General features: G+C 34.5%; 1 protein-coding gene across 1 annotated transcript in view; it reads right to left on the reverse strand.

Annotated features, from left to right (window-relative positions):
• Positions 1–11,882: 11,882 nt before the first annotated feature.
• The window catches only part of LOC145664216 (zinc finger C4H2 domain-containing protein), a 32,673-nt gene continuing 29,075 nt past the window's right edge, over positions 11,883–15,480 (reverse strand). Inside the window, exon 6 of the mRNA XM_081730674.1 lies at positions 11,883–15,102. The gene's annotated coding sequence lies outside the window, so the exon portion shown is untranslated. The remainder of the gene's footprint in view (positions 15,103–15,480) is intronic.

The raw sequence follows: 15,480 nt of genomic DNA on the forward strand, positions 1-15,480 counted from the left end.
ATCCAGTTCTTGGATGCCGTTCCCGAAGCTTCTGGAACGCTTTTGTTAGGCAAATAGTATTGTGCCACTGAGCAGTAACAGTCCTTTGTTCTTCAAATGGAACAGTTGCAACATGGCCAGATTTGGAGAAGAAAGTTGTGACCATCTTCCCCACACTTCGCGGTCGCTTCACTTTCGTGGGTGGATTTTCGTTTGAAAAGATCCAAACTGTAGACTGGCGTTTATTTTCAGGATCAAATTGATAGATCCATGTCTCATCACCAGTAACAATGTCAGAGACACGTGGAGAATTGCCTCCATCAAATCTTGCAAGCATTTCTTCACACCATTCCACACTCATGCGCTTCTGCTGTTCAGTCAAAGTGTGAGGCACCCAACGAGATGAAACCTTCCTGAGCCGAAGATGATCATGAAGAATTTTTGTTACTGCTGGCAAACCAATGTTCACTGTAGATTCAATGTTCTTGAAAGTTGTTCGAGGATTTTCTCGAATCATTTGTTCCAGAGCGGCAATGTTTCCATCTGACACAGCTGTTGCCGGACAATGCCAGCGGCAATGTCCGGCCTCTTCTGAATTCACCAAACCACCGAAAAATTGTAGCACGGGAAGGAGCAAGATCCCCAACTGCCCGCTGCAAACGGTCAAGGCTTTATGTCTCGTTCAAACCACTTTTGAAATCATAAAGGATCATTGCCCGAAAATGTTCTCTTTCGAGGTCCATTCTAGACAGCCGGATACTGCTCACATCAACAAACAAGTGAAGGCGATACGACCACGCCGATAAGCGAAGCGAGTTGAAACTTTCTTCGCTCTGGATACCACTACCAAACGCAATTGTTGGAATTCAAATACTATGCCACAACAATGCGTATCTCAAAACTTTCGTAATGACCCTCGTAAAACTGACCAGTAAGCCAAATAGTGCACATACAGCTAGTGAAGTGTGACAACAATTCATTGAAGGTTAATCTACTATATTCCGAAAACTACTGTAAAATCAGCGACTTTATCTGTACATTGTTCTCAGGAAAGGTTATGATACTAAAGAAACAGGAACATTCCATACACGATGCTTTAGTTTCACCCAGTACCCTTTGATGCATTTCCTTGACGTGAAGCAGAAGACAGCAATCTTTTGGATTACATAATCGTATAAACCTTCAATCAATTGTTAGAAAGTGGATTTTAGAGTTTGAATTACAATGTGTAGTCACTGCATTCTATTTCTAATATGAATACTTAAGTGTGGTTAGTTCATTGATCGTGGGATCATGATAGCATAATGGTAGAGTGCCCACCTCTTTATGTGTGGGAACACCGTTTGCGTGGGTTTCCTCGGGGTTCTCCCACTTTCTTCATTCCACCATTTCATTCATTACTCCTCATCACCGTCTCCTTTAGCCTCACCGACATAGCCGTGGGACGTAAAACTCAAAGATTTCATTTCATTTTTTCTTGTTTGGAATCCCTAGATCGACCCTAGGATGAGTTTGTGGTGGACAAATCGTGTTCGTTGATTTTCTCGGAGTTTTTTCATTTTCTTAATTCTCATTTTATCAATTCCACAAGCACTTTATTAATTGTCTGTATCCTGGATTCCTTGTATGGATAAAAACAAAACTTTACCAAAGCACTAAAAATGTTAATAAAACTTATCAAAGCACCAAAAATGTTGTTAACAAAACTGACCAAAGCACTAAAAATGTTAACAAAAATTATCAAAGCACTAAAAATGTTGTTAACAAAACTGGCCAAAGCACTAAAAATGTTAATAAAACTTATCAAAGCACCAAAAATGTTAATAACAAAACTGGCCAAAGCACTAAAAAGGTTAATAAAACTTATCAAAGCACTAAAAATGTTAATAGCACTAAAAATGTTGTTAACAAAACTGGCAAAAACACTAAAAATGTTAATAAAACTTATCAAAGCACTAAAAAGGTTGTTAACAAAACTGACCAAAGCACTAAAAATGTTAATAAAACTTATCAAAGCACTAAAAATGGTAATAACAAAACTGGCCAAGGCACTAAAAATGTTAATAAAACTTATCAAAGCACTAAAAATGTTAATAGCACTAAAAATGTTGTTAACAAAACTGGCAAAAACACTAAAAATGTTAATAAAACTTATCAAAGCACTAAAAAGGTTGTTAACAAAACTGACCAAAGCACTAAAAATGTTAATAAAACTTATCAAAGCACTAAAAATGGTAATAACAAAACTGGTCAAAGCACTAAAAATGTTAATAAAGCAGACTAAAGCACAAAAAATGTTAATAACAGTTACGTAGCGGCTTCACCAATGCAATATCATCTTCATCAGACACAAATAACGTTTAGGATTACGAATTAGATTCCTAGGTTTTCTGCATCTACGGCCATGTTAGCCTGTAACGTACGAAGAATGGCGTCCGTCGGCGATAACACTGCCCGGGGATTTGGAGAGAAAGGAAAGAAGCGGCGTGAGATACCATCCCTGCATTTGCCTATGAATGAAGAAAACTTCATTCAAGATGGCTGCTCTGAAAAAGCTTTTACACTTTTTCGACCGAGTTTCGCCACTGAGAATCGAATCTGCGGCCCCTTGCACCAAAGGCAAGAGTGTTAGTGACTATGCTGCGCGGGGCCGCACACAATAACATGTCTGATGAAGGCGGTGTTACATGAGTAATGGGCGGGCTTGTGGAACATAAATTTGTATTACAGGATGTCTATCGGTCACGAAAAAGTCACGAAATCAGAAGATGGTGATGAAAGTCACGAAAAAGTCGCAAAATTTAGCTTTTGGGTCACGATTTTTTTAACTGTTCAAATGTAAGTACAGATTGGAAAATTTTGTTCTATAAAACGTCAAAGTTCACCACCAAAAATGTCTATGGACGGCTTTAGACGCTACCAAATCGCAAGCAAAGTACGTTTCTATCGCATGGATAAAAATTCGGCCTAATTCGCACCCAAATTCGCTCTTGAAAATATTAGGAAATTTTATGATTTGGTAAAGAAAAGGCCACGAAAAAGTCACGAAATTTCATTTTGGAATTTTAGTAGACACCCTGTATTAGCAGTGGCGTAACTAAAAGCTTGGGGGCTCTCCTGCAGACAGTGTGGGGTGGGGCCCCTTCTCTACGTCCTATTTCATGATTTGGGACCCTCGTTTACGCCCCTGCGTCTTAGTGCTGTGTTGGGTGGTAATGAGCGGGACGGGGTAGCACAAACTCCTGAGCGCAATATGTTAGACATGGTGGTGATACAAATTGTAGGTGCGCAGTTGAAGTAAACATATCCATGACTGCCAGTGTATTTAAATATATCGAGAATACGAGTGGACCAAGGTGATGATGGCATACAGAACTCGTGGCAAGACACGTAAAAAAGAAGAGGACGGATAAGGATTATTGTCACAAAGAACCTCAATATGTATCTCAAAAAGGGGTTGCCAGATCTCCGGACGCCGCCTGATGTGCCTTGAGTTCGAAATAAATGTTATTAGTTAGCGACCAAAACCCATGGGGATTAACTTCTAAACCGTCATTTTAAATTCTTAGAAAAACTCTAAACCGACCGGCCATTTTACCTGATCTATTAGGCTCGACAAATGTTTTATTTTGGGTTCCACCTAACACAATAACATGAAACAAAAAAAGTATTCTTTATACTAATTGTACTTTACTTTTAGGACAATTATTCTTACACCGCTGTTATTGTTTATTAGATATTTGTTATTATTAGTAGTGGTACGTTTTAAAAGAAATGTAAACAATTAATTCAGGAAATTTATTCTCTTCAAATGACAAATGACGACAGTACCTGAGAATTCACCCTGAAACGTTCCTCCTTCCTCTGTACAAGCCTCCACAAACAATAATTACAAATTATATTTTTTATGTATATAGTTTAGGAGCAACAAGAAGCATGTCTATTTATTAGCAATTTAGTGCAAATTTACGACGGATTAGAAGCACTGCTATTTTAAATATAACATATGATGAATAATGCAAAAATGAAGAATGAAGTCAATGTAAAAGTGTATGAGCATTTATTTCTAAAAAGCTGAAGAAACAATGGTTATTTCTGTTTAAAACTAAGAAAAAGATACTATATGTTTCTTCGTCCATCCCTTCCTTCAATCTCGCCCTAAGAAATTCATTGTGTACGCTTTTTCGTCATCTCTATAAAACAAACGAAAATAATCTCGTGGTTGAGAGAAAACATGTGCTCACAATTTCACAAGAAAGGGAAAACCTTTTACATCACAATATCGTAAGCTACGCATTCAGATCCTGCCTGTGACGTCATCGCCGTATTAGAGAGAAAGTTATATCAATTTTGAAATCATGATTTGTTGTTCTTCATCACTAAAGAGCTTGATGTGACGCAGCAAGATCGTAAGGGTTGCTAGCACTACAAACGTTAGAATTATTCATGAATCACCATATCATTCATGGTCAGTTTAGGACTCTTTCGTCGAGGATCATATGGCTGATGTCATGGACCATATAGATGAGTCATGGACAGTTTAAATATTAAATTATATCATTTTTTCATTATATATTGCTTAGTAATAGTAATTGTTAGTATTTACAAGGATTATTGTAAACAATAATTGTAACAAAAGGCTAACTACCATCGTGCGGCAACAATGTTTTAATTGAACGATATAAAACTTAAATTACGATGGAAATAAATTGTCCATTGTTTTGAAATCTATAGTATCAACACTGGATAGAAGAATAATAGTTATTGTAGATTACGGACTTCGTTTTTCGAGAATGAACATGTACTAAACTTGTTTAAAACAATGTAGTATATTCTCGCTATACTAGTCAGTAATTTGTGTGTGGAACTAGTGTTTAACCCTATAATGCATAGTGAGACAAACATGGATCATAGTGGTAAATAATCTGTGCTTTCCTACCTAACGGTATGTAGTTACAAATGCATGTTGAACCAGATTGGGAACGTTCGAAGCTAGTTGTAATTCCACAGTTTCTGCATAGATGGCACTATTTAGCGTACCGGTACTTCCGTTACTCATTTTTGTTTTTTCTTGCAAAACTATTTTTTTTTCACAGAAAATAAAAAATGATGCATTGTAGTATTAATACAATGTAATCAGTGGCGGGTGGTGCTGTTTCCGGCCGGGAAACAGGTCATAAATTGCAACACCCTACTCTACAGGACAACTTCTAAAGCAAATATCCACCCTCTCCGTTGGTCTAGTGTAGCGCTCATGCGCCTTTGAATCATTAGAGCTAGGAATTTTAGATACTGCAGCTTATTTATTTTTTTTCCTAATAAAATATCCAAAATAGCTCATCTTGCAAAGGAAACACTGAATAAACAATTGTGTTTTGGTTGCACATTTTTTGTGCCACTACTAAATTTTGGGTGTTTGTATGTTTGTATTCTATTGTGATATCGATATGCTGTCTTATGGAGCGTTTACACTTGGTCGATTTAGTCGCACGACTAAATCGACTCGCTGCATTTGCCACTAAATCGAAGCAACTAGACCGAATCAGATCGATGGATGTGTTCAATTATTTCAACCACAGAAAATAGAACGTCTTTTAATTCAGTTGCCAGTCGATTAGTCGCTTTCGATCAACAAGCGATTAAGTTGAATTCCCGTTTACACGGTCGATTAAGTTGAAAGTGACGTCAATTCAACTGAATCGAACGCAAATCGACTAAGTGTAAACGCCCCATTAATAAATATTCGTTGCAGGTAGTTTGCAGTTGAAATGAAGATTTATAGTGCACATAATGCATATTTGAGATATTGGTACATATTTCTACCTACCACCATTGCATATAAATGCGTAATTCATAGAATTATATTCTTCCCTTTCTAAAACTTAATCAGTTCTTGTGACCAATTTGGAAGTGTAAATAGTTCTTTATCAATTGAAATACGAGTATATTCATGCATTTCCCACGGTTATGAATCAAGAGCTCCCGTTTTCTACCGGGTGCGATTCTTCTCAACAGTAGCAATATTTTTATCAATGAATGAAGCTTTTTTTCTTAAAAAAAAAAAAAAAAACATTGTGTTCGAGATGATGATGATATCAACAGAAAAGCTTTCCAAATTATTCCTTCTCAAGCGGTGGATTACTGGCGATGAAACTATCGATTGGTGGAGGAAATGTATTCTGTACAGGTTGTAGTAGACAAGCAAACATTTTTTAGCTCATTTTGTTCATTAGTAGAAGAAAATACTATTATTTGGCCTAGTAAATAGCAAATTTGAAAACTACCAAAATTATATAATACGTAAATATGGATCAAATATGTAGTATATGTAAATATGGATCAAATATTGAATGAACCTGTCTTCCCATACAAACATTAAAAATAAACCTGCATGGATATGGATCGGAAAACTTTTTTTTTTTTTATTCAAACTATTCAATGTCATTGGAGCACCACATTTATTTCCTTCATAACAGTCCAAATCACTATTTTACCTGAAGAATAAAATTATTTATTTCTCATATGCCTTAAAATCGTGTTACTGAACCTCTAACTCCAATGAAAGTCCGTCTACTTTAGCTTTACAGTTTCCAAGTATAATGTGAATTTCTTTGGGTTCAGAAAATGCTTAAAAAAAGAAAGAAAGAAAAAAAAAACAGGAAGCAGAGGCGGCCTGCAAATGTCGACAGTATAAAAAGAAAATAGTCTCTATATATTGATCGATGTTCATTACAAAATTTTCGAAGTCAATAACACAATTGGAAAAATATAATTTAGAACTTCACACCACATTGGAACTATTCCAATCAATACCAACCCACATTCAGATGCAGTCAACTTTGGCGGTGATCGTGGTAGTGATAACATCCCCTAGTGTGATGTGCAGAAGAAAAAGGGGATTCAAGTGAAAATATTACACTTTACACTGCTCACGCTTAGTTACGCTTTTTTTCCCTCCAATTTTTCACCCTGATCATCTGCGCAGCTGGCCGCCTTCATCCTACTGGAACCCCTTCCAGATTTTGACTATTATTTAACCTTACCGTGAATTTATTTTACCTGATTTTGACAATTTCACATATCCAATCATGACAGCTGAATTATATTTTTATTTAATTTCAATTTCTTAAACATAAATTTCAGGCAATACTAGAAACTCGGCCACAGAATGCAAATGGCATAGTCCGCCATTTGTAAAATTTCTACACATTTTATTACACAAGTACTTCAATTTTTTATGTAAGTAATTCAATAAACACATTTTTAGCATACTTAACCTGAAGGCTCATGCATCTAATTTTATAAACACCGTTAATGGTGCAGACAAGGGACAAGCAGTATGCGAAAAAGACCATTGTTAAAAAATGAATGAATAAATAAGAAAAACGTGGTTAAAATTTGTATCAAGACTAAAGAGGAAGGAACCAAACATTTCCTGATTTCTCAGCAACTAATATTTCATCATTGAAATGTTGCACTGTGACAATATGTAAGATGGAGAGAACATTTCTTGTATATGAAAGTGTGTTAAGTGACAAACATATATAATACATAATTCTTTAAATTAGTTTCCTCTACATATACACGAACTTCTTGTACTGTAATTAACATTAAATCTGGTCATTCATAGTAGCATACATGGGCGGAGCTAGGAATTGTCTGCTGGGGGGCAGACCTTTTAAAGTCGGTTTCGGAGATCTTGGGATGTGGCATTTTTATTTTTGGTCAAAAAGTTGGGAGGAGCAATGACCCCCCCCCCCAAGGTAGCATATAGGGCCTATAATAAATTTCCACAATAAAAGGTAGAATAGGATCATTGGATATATACATCTGTATTCGTATATTTTAGTACCTATTACAACGAAACAATGCGCAGTAGAATGCATATTTTGACATTTTTGTCGATCCAAAAATCTAGTATCACTCTTTTGGGTTCGTTTGCCGCATTTTGTTCCTATAATAATTAAACAAGAAATATCAATCTTGTAAGGTATCACACTACTTTTGCTTCTGTGCAGTTCCGTATGCGAGATTTGTGCATTTACAAATTAATGTTTTTTTTTTTTTTAAATAAAAAGTTTGTAAATGCAATTTTGAATGAGAACTTATGCTTGTAATTTCCTATCGAAATAGTTTTGTGAAACGCCGTAAGTGGTAGCACCTCTCTCTATGTGTTTTGCCTTGAGGGGGTAAGCCAATACATGATTTTCGTGTCGCCACGTTTGGCCTAATCCTCGTTTCGCCTAACCAATTATCTGGCACTTTTATGACAGATAAATAATAAGATTTGTGTCCGCCATTTTAGGCGAAAAAAGGATCCTCGTTTGGCCTAATCCTCGTTACGCCTAAAATGGCGGACAATAAGAAAAAATCGTGGAAATTCAATTAGAGGGAAATTATATAAGAGAAAATTCCCTAGTATATAAAGAATTAAGAAATGCAAAATATATAGATTAATATTATATTAACTATTTTCGAGGAGTTAGGATTACCAAAACTCCTTTATGTATTTACTAGGACCATGGATATATACGAATATATATGAGTAGGTGAATAGCAAAACCCGTTAAATTCACATTTTAAAATTTGTGACAAATCGAGAAAAACTGTTTAAACACGTCATAATTATAAAATAACATTAGAAACTAGAGAACATTAAAAAATTAAGAATAATGTGAGTGTTGGTCTGTCGAAAGCTGTATAATCACACTAGTCTGTGAATTGCGTTATTGAAGAAAATAGTTTGGATTTAACAGGTTTTACTTATGTAAATGGGAATAACAGCTTTTGCATCTGGACGAGCGGCCATTTTTGTTGAGGCTCAAGATACAAAACCTATCAAAAAGAAAGGGAGTCAGAGTCAGAAATCATTATTACGCCTACTAAAATATTGGGGGGGGGGGGGATGTATTATCAAGTATACATAACACAAGATTGGCACAAATGAATATGGATACATAATTGCTACATTAATTTTGTTCTAAATTGAAAACAATGGATCCAAATGTGCAAAAAATTGAATTATGTAACATCCTCTCCATCATCATCTACTAAATGGGAATCCATATCGTCGTCGTCCTCTGGTGCATCATCATTTTCTCGGTTTTCTATTCCTGAAAAACCTCTGTAAAACGTGAGCTTTGAGCTGCTTTCAATCGTCAAACCCTTCGTAACTACAAGCGGAGTTAATTATACCTATCCGTATACATTTCTAAACTGAATGACTATATTTTGGAAGAGTTTGTAACCTTTTATGGACTAACATAGGGTGAATATTAATTTGCCAATTATCCCAATATATGAATTTCAAACATAGCAAAACAAAATGTGCAAATGTTGAGTTTGAGCAAAACAGTGGCAGAAAGAGAATCAGAAATGGTAAATAAGTGGCAAAATTTTTAAACATGTTACCAAAAGCATGTTATGATTTTGAATGATAATTGACACGAGACATTTTAAGAGAGAGGTTCTGCTGAAGCTGAAGAGACCGTTTAGAGAAGAACCTAATCCAACAATGTTCTGTTCAAAGTAAACAGTTACCCTGAAATACAAAACAAACGACTTTTAACCATAGATAGTCCACTCACCTTGTTTTTTTGGCTACATTTCGTTTCCAGTTTTTCATGTGTCTTGTACGTTTTCTAGACAATTTTGGTGTTGTTTGATAACAAAATTATCATCATCGCTGCTTAGAGTATCGTTTTCTTTCGATTTTGCGTGCATTTGTTTAGTAATTATTAAAGAAAAGCTAATAAGCACAGAAAAGTTTCACGAACAGTTAGGTTAAGACGGATAGTGTCTCCATTTTCAATCCAGGGTGCGCGGTGGCTCAGTAGTAGAGCGTTCACCTCCGGTGCTTGGGGTCCCTGGTTCGATCCCAGCTCACGCCATGTGGACTTTGTGGTGGACAAAAACCATGCTCGTGGGTTTTCTCGGGGTTCTCCCACTTTCTTCATTCCACCATTTCATTCATTTCTCATCATCACCGTCTCCTTTAGCCTAACCGGCATAACCGTGGGACGCAAAACTAAAGATTTCTTTTTCTTTTTTTTTTTTCAATTTTCAGTCCAAAAATAAAAAAATAATGAAAGTACACACTTCAAATTCTGCCAAATAAAATTTCGAATGATTTACGAAGAGTTCAATAAATATTCAGATTACTAAACTAATCCTATACAGTACGAAACCTCAAATTGTTTGAAATATGGAATTAACCGGGTTTGATTCTGCTTTTATCATTAGATTATTTGCAGGTTTGGGATTTAACAGTTTATGAAACTGAATATGGAAGAGGGATTTAACTGGTTTTGCATCTGTATTTTTCAGTTCTTCACATAGTAGGGAATATTTTTTTTTGGAAAAATTTCCCTCCAGTTTCATCTCCATGATTTTTTTATAGTCCATCATTTTAGGAAAAACGAGGATTAGGCCAAATGAGTATCCTTATTTCGCCTGAAATGGCGGACATAAAGCTTATCTTTTATCTGTCATAAAGTGTCAGATAATTGGTTAGGCGAAACGAGGATTAGGCCAAACGATGCAAGATCCATGATTTTAGCTGTTGCGTCAGCTAAGTTTCGTACTTTACTTAATTTTGTGGTTGGTGTAACGATTCTAATTTGCGAAGGTACGACTGGGAATCTAGGAAGAATGGAACTTCTATAAGTTTGGAAAATGTGTTTAATGAATCTACAGAATTTTCCACTTAACTATATTGGAAACGTGTAATGGATATTAGACTTTAAAGACACTTTTGATAATTTTCAACTACATTATATTCTAAATATATAATCGCTACTTCTATACTTTTGAAGTGCCTGAATAATGTAATTACTCAGTAAATTAGACATTGCGTTGGCGGCCACTCGAACATTTGCCAGCCGACTGCATTCTCTACTCTAGTATACAAATTTTTCTTCTACATCTTTATGGGATAAAAAAAAGTTGAAAACTGAAAAGTTAATAATAGGATAAACTGCTTGATTTCGAATATAAATTTTATTCTCCAAGTAATACCAATTGAAGTACAATATATACTACAAGCATAAGCTTCACACATACAAATATATATATCTAAAAAAAAAATTCTAAAACAAACAAGGCTTTAATAAATACTGTCAGAGGAACTTTTTGTTTGTTGGTCAAAAGATGAAAAACAAAAGTATTCACTCGATAGTTCGTATAATTTCACTTTTCTCAAGTAAGATTAAACATTAAAAATTATTTTTTAAAATGATGGAAGACTGCCTTGGCACAATTTAATACAATATTGTTAAAATAACACTTTAAAAAAACTTCTGTACATTTCTCATGTGTTGTACTACCGCTTGCAAAAGTAACCCGTTCCTACAAAGACTGTTCGTGAAATTGTGTTTCTCGGAAAAAGCTTTGTTGATTTGGATTGAAATTGATATTATGGTTTAGGAGGTCTGCCAAATATGATCAATATCACTCAAGACCAGAGACCAAAACCAAGACATTACCTTAAAACGACGTAAAAACTGAAACGACAGCAGATCTTGGAACTAAACTGTGATATGATCTTAGAGATAAATTAAATGACTCCTATACTAAAGATAAGAATAGTGGAAGCCACATCAAAAATAGTTGGTGGCATACTACGTAATAATACCTGAAGGAAACCTTTTCGAAACCATACAATCACGTAACTCTGGAATTTATAGAAAAACACCCCTTCAGAGTATTGTTTCACGAAGCATACTAGTCTTATAAACAGTATTTTCGAGTTTTAGATCCAATAATTCTAGCCTTTAGACTAGAGAAGGCTATGGGAAATGAACGAGTCATGAATACGTGACATCCATACCCAAAGCGGGATTCTAATCCATGACTGACAGGTCTCTCGACCTCGCTCTTATAACATTAGTACAGACCTTATAATCCATTTTTACAAATGTGCATAAACAAATTTACAAATTAAAAAATAAAGGTATGTACGAATTGCTTTCCCTATTTTTCTAGTGAAGATGTCTTCTACGCATGAGGCAATGAGAACCACATTAAGAAGTTCAATGATCTGAGTAACCAACTTACACTGCGGTATTTTGAACTGTAAGGTGCTGTCATCATTTCCAATGTAAGTACTTAATTTTTCGAAAGGGCGTGGACGTCGAAGAATTTTACTGGCCCGCGAGCCATGTACTGAAGACTCCTGTTTCATTTCACGACTTTGAAAGTAATCCTGTGAAGTTGTACGTTTTAAGAAATGTGAAGTTGTACGTTTTAAGAAACTGATCTACAAATTACTAAGAGAAATACTACGGCAGGAAATATACACTTTTACTGGTAACATACGAATTTTAACTCTTTTTATAAGACTTTTGTATGGCCACGATGGTTCAGTGATAGAATGCTCAACTCTGGTACAAGGTGTCATTGGTTCGATTCTAGGCCACAAGGGTTCGTTGTGTTTTCTCAAAGTCCTCTCGTTTCTTTATAGGTTCTCGTCCCGCCAATTCTTTCTTAACCATTAACTTTCTTGATTATTTCTCCACTTTAGCTTAAATGACATAAAAATATTTATTTTTTTTTATCTTTTAAGACTAATGATATTTAACTCTATAGACAGCGTCTTACATACTGTGGCAGCAGAACTTGGTGGACTTTCCCTTTAATTACATTTGTAATTTTCTAGCGCTTCTAACATTAATTTATGGTTCATATTTTTCACCAAATACAGTGCAAGTATTGATGTCTACACTTTTACAATGAACGAGACACATCATTTGTATGGAAAATATTTGCTGACGGAGGAAGTCTTTAATTTGTAAGCTTTGGGAAGACAAAAAAGAGAAAATAATTATGGATCGTAGGCAAATGCGTTAGCCTGACACAAGTCAGTATCTAACAGTACGTCTCTTTCTGTAGAACTGAACTTAACGGTTTCCTAAACCACAGAATACTATAGTAGTTTAATAAATCATTTTATCTGAAACATTTATGACTGTTACATTTAATTACATTTTATTTGATACAACTTGTCCCTTGTGACAGTTGCTTTCCTCTGTTTTTTCCTTCCTGCACGTGGTCATAACAATCGGCCAAAAAGGACTGTTCCTATGGCTACAGCACGATCAGCCAATTATAGTGGCTCATTTCTCACGCTCTGAGGATAAACATTCCACCCTTTCCGCACGTTGCTAATTTGAATATAAACAAATGCACATTGTTTTAGTCGAATATCAATTTGAGTAGTGGACCTGTTGGTTATTGAGAGCATTCCTTTTAGTTCTTTTTTTGTATCACTTAATTTTATAAAACTGAGATTTACTTGCAGTGAATAGTTTCGTGTTTCAATACCCGACACAAAAGCTGGCAACACATCATTGAGCACCACGTGCGTGCAACGAGCTGTCAGAAGGAACAAGTAGTATCAACTGCAGCTTAATATCTCAAACTAAACGCAAAAAATAAGTAAATCAAGGTGTAATCTTGGTAATTCTTCTAGTAATTGCAATTGGAACTACAACCTCAAAGAAACATACATAGTTCAGTATACTACACATGTAGGACGAAAGTAATGTCTTGTCATTTTATTAGAAAACTACAGTTGATCTAATAAACTCAAAAGATATTCACTTTGCTTTTATAAATTATTATAGAGTACTCAAACAAAAAGTTAAACGTCGAATCCTAAACTTTGTGAAACACGAAATTTTTATTTACTAATGAAAACTTTAAAATGTTTTATCATACATAACTAAATTTTTTACTACTTAATTTTACTAAAACCTTTCGTTTACTAAAACCGTTCCTACGTCCTGACAATGCTATCAGTGAAACTTCGATGTTTAACATGATTTCTTTTGCAATCTGTAATAGCGTAGAAGGGCAAGGTAAGTATCTATTGAGTATATTGGGATTATATAGTTCTTCAAGCGGCATACATTAAAATACAATTGAACCAATTCATCACGTTGGTCATTATAAACGACGGATGTTTCTTGAATATATTTTAGATATAAAATATAAATTAAAATGAACGTACATGACTATTTTAATCACACATTATATAGTTAAATTTTAATTAACACCAACGCAGTTCAGTTTAAATACACAATTGTGCACAACAAGCCAATATTTCTTCCGTGCTTATCTCAAAACTGAGGAAAAAAAAAAAAGGATTTATAACACTGAAAAATATCCGTAAACATATTTTTACTTGTGACACAGTAATGCAATATTTAAAAATAGAATTTTGCATTGTCTAGATACTAAAAATGCCTTTAAATTATTTAGAAGTGCGCAAGAAAAGACTAAACATAATTTAATGCCGTCTTTTTCTTTATACATAAAAACATTTACAACAACATACGGTTGTAATTTTAAATATACACACACATACATTTATGTATAAACTTTTGTATACCTGTATTACTATAAATTACTGGGAACATCATATATAAAAGACCATGATAATCATATCCTTATATTGTAATTTACAAACAATAATTCAGGAACATGAGTCACATTGTGACTAACGACAAATATGCAGCTTTTGAATGTTGATTTTATAAAAACGACAACTAAACATATACACGTATGTTTCTTCTTTTAAATCTGATAAAATTCCTCTACTATGTTCACCTCAATTAAATAAATACGGTGAAAGCTTAAAGCATACGTAGTCAAAATACAATTATAAACTCACTACACATGATTTTTCTTTTAAAATGCTGTAACTAATACAATAGTTTCGAGAAATATACACACAATTCGACTACAAACATAATAACATCAATATATATATACTAAATGATTTAACCATCAGATATACACACTAACAGCTTTCATCCGCAATAATTATTTCCTCTTGTTACACAAAATCACACACCACAATACACGAACTGTAAAAACTCAAGTTCCGTATATAGATTCCTATAATGAAAATCACCAGAGACTGTCTTTTGTCAATTTGTCTTGAGGTATAATGCGTTTGTGGAAGGACAAAGTCCTTTCAATTCAGCTTACATTGAAATGCAGTAATTTTTACTCTTTTATTTGACCGATGTTCTTGGTGCCTGCACCTTCATGAATATATTACAATTCTTACGTAAAATCCAAGGATGTGTCACATCCCACGGAAAGCATCTTCTACTTTTCCTGTAAGAAACAAACAAAAGAATAATAGTATCCATAAATAAACTTTCATGCTCAGCTCCACATTTCCTAAAGACATTTCAAGTGCATCCAAAAAGTGTAAAAAAGATTGGATGACTTCGTTTGTAATAATTTTTTAAAGAACGCCAATGAACAATGATGCTACAAAATGCTTTAATCGAACTAATTTCAGGGTGTCTACTAAAATTCCAAAATGAAATTTCGTGACTTTTTCGTGACCTTTTCTTTACCAAATCATAAAATTTCCTAATATTTTCAAGAGCGAATTTGGGTGCGAATTAGTCCGAATTTTCATCCATGCGATTAAAACGTACTTTGCTTGCGATTTGGTAGCGTCTAAAGCCGACCATAGACATTTTT

Source organism: Thermobia domestica, chromosome 1 (assembly GCF_964235325.1).
Source record: "Thermobia domestica chromosome 1, izTheDome1.hap1.1, whole genome shotgun sequence".
Lineage (NCBI taxonomy): Eukaryota > Metazoa > Arthropoda > Insecta > Zygentoma > Lepismatidae > Thermobia > Thermobia domestica.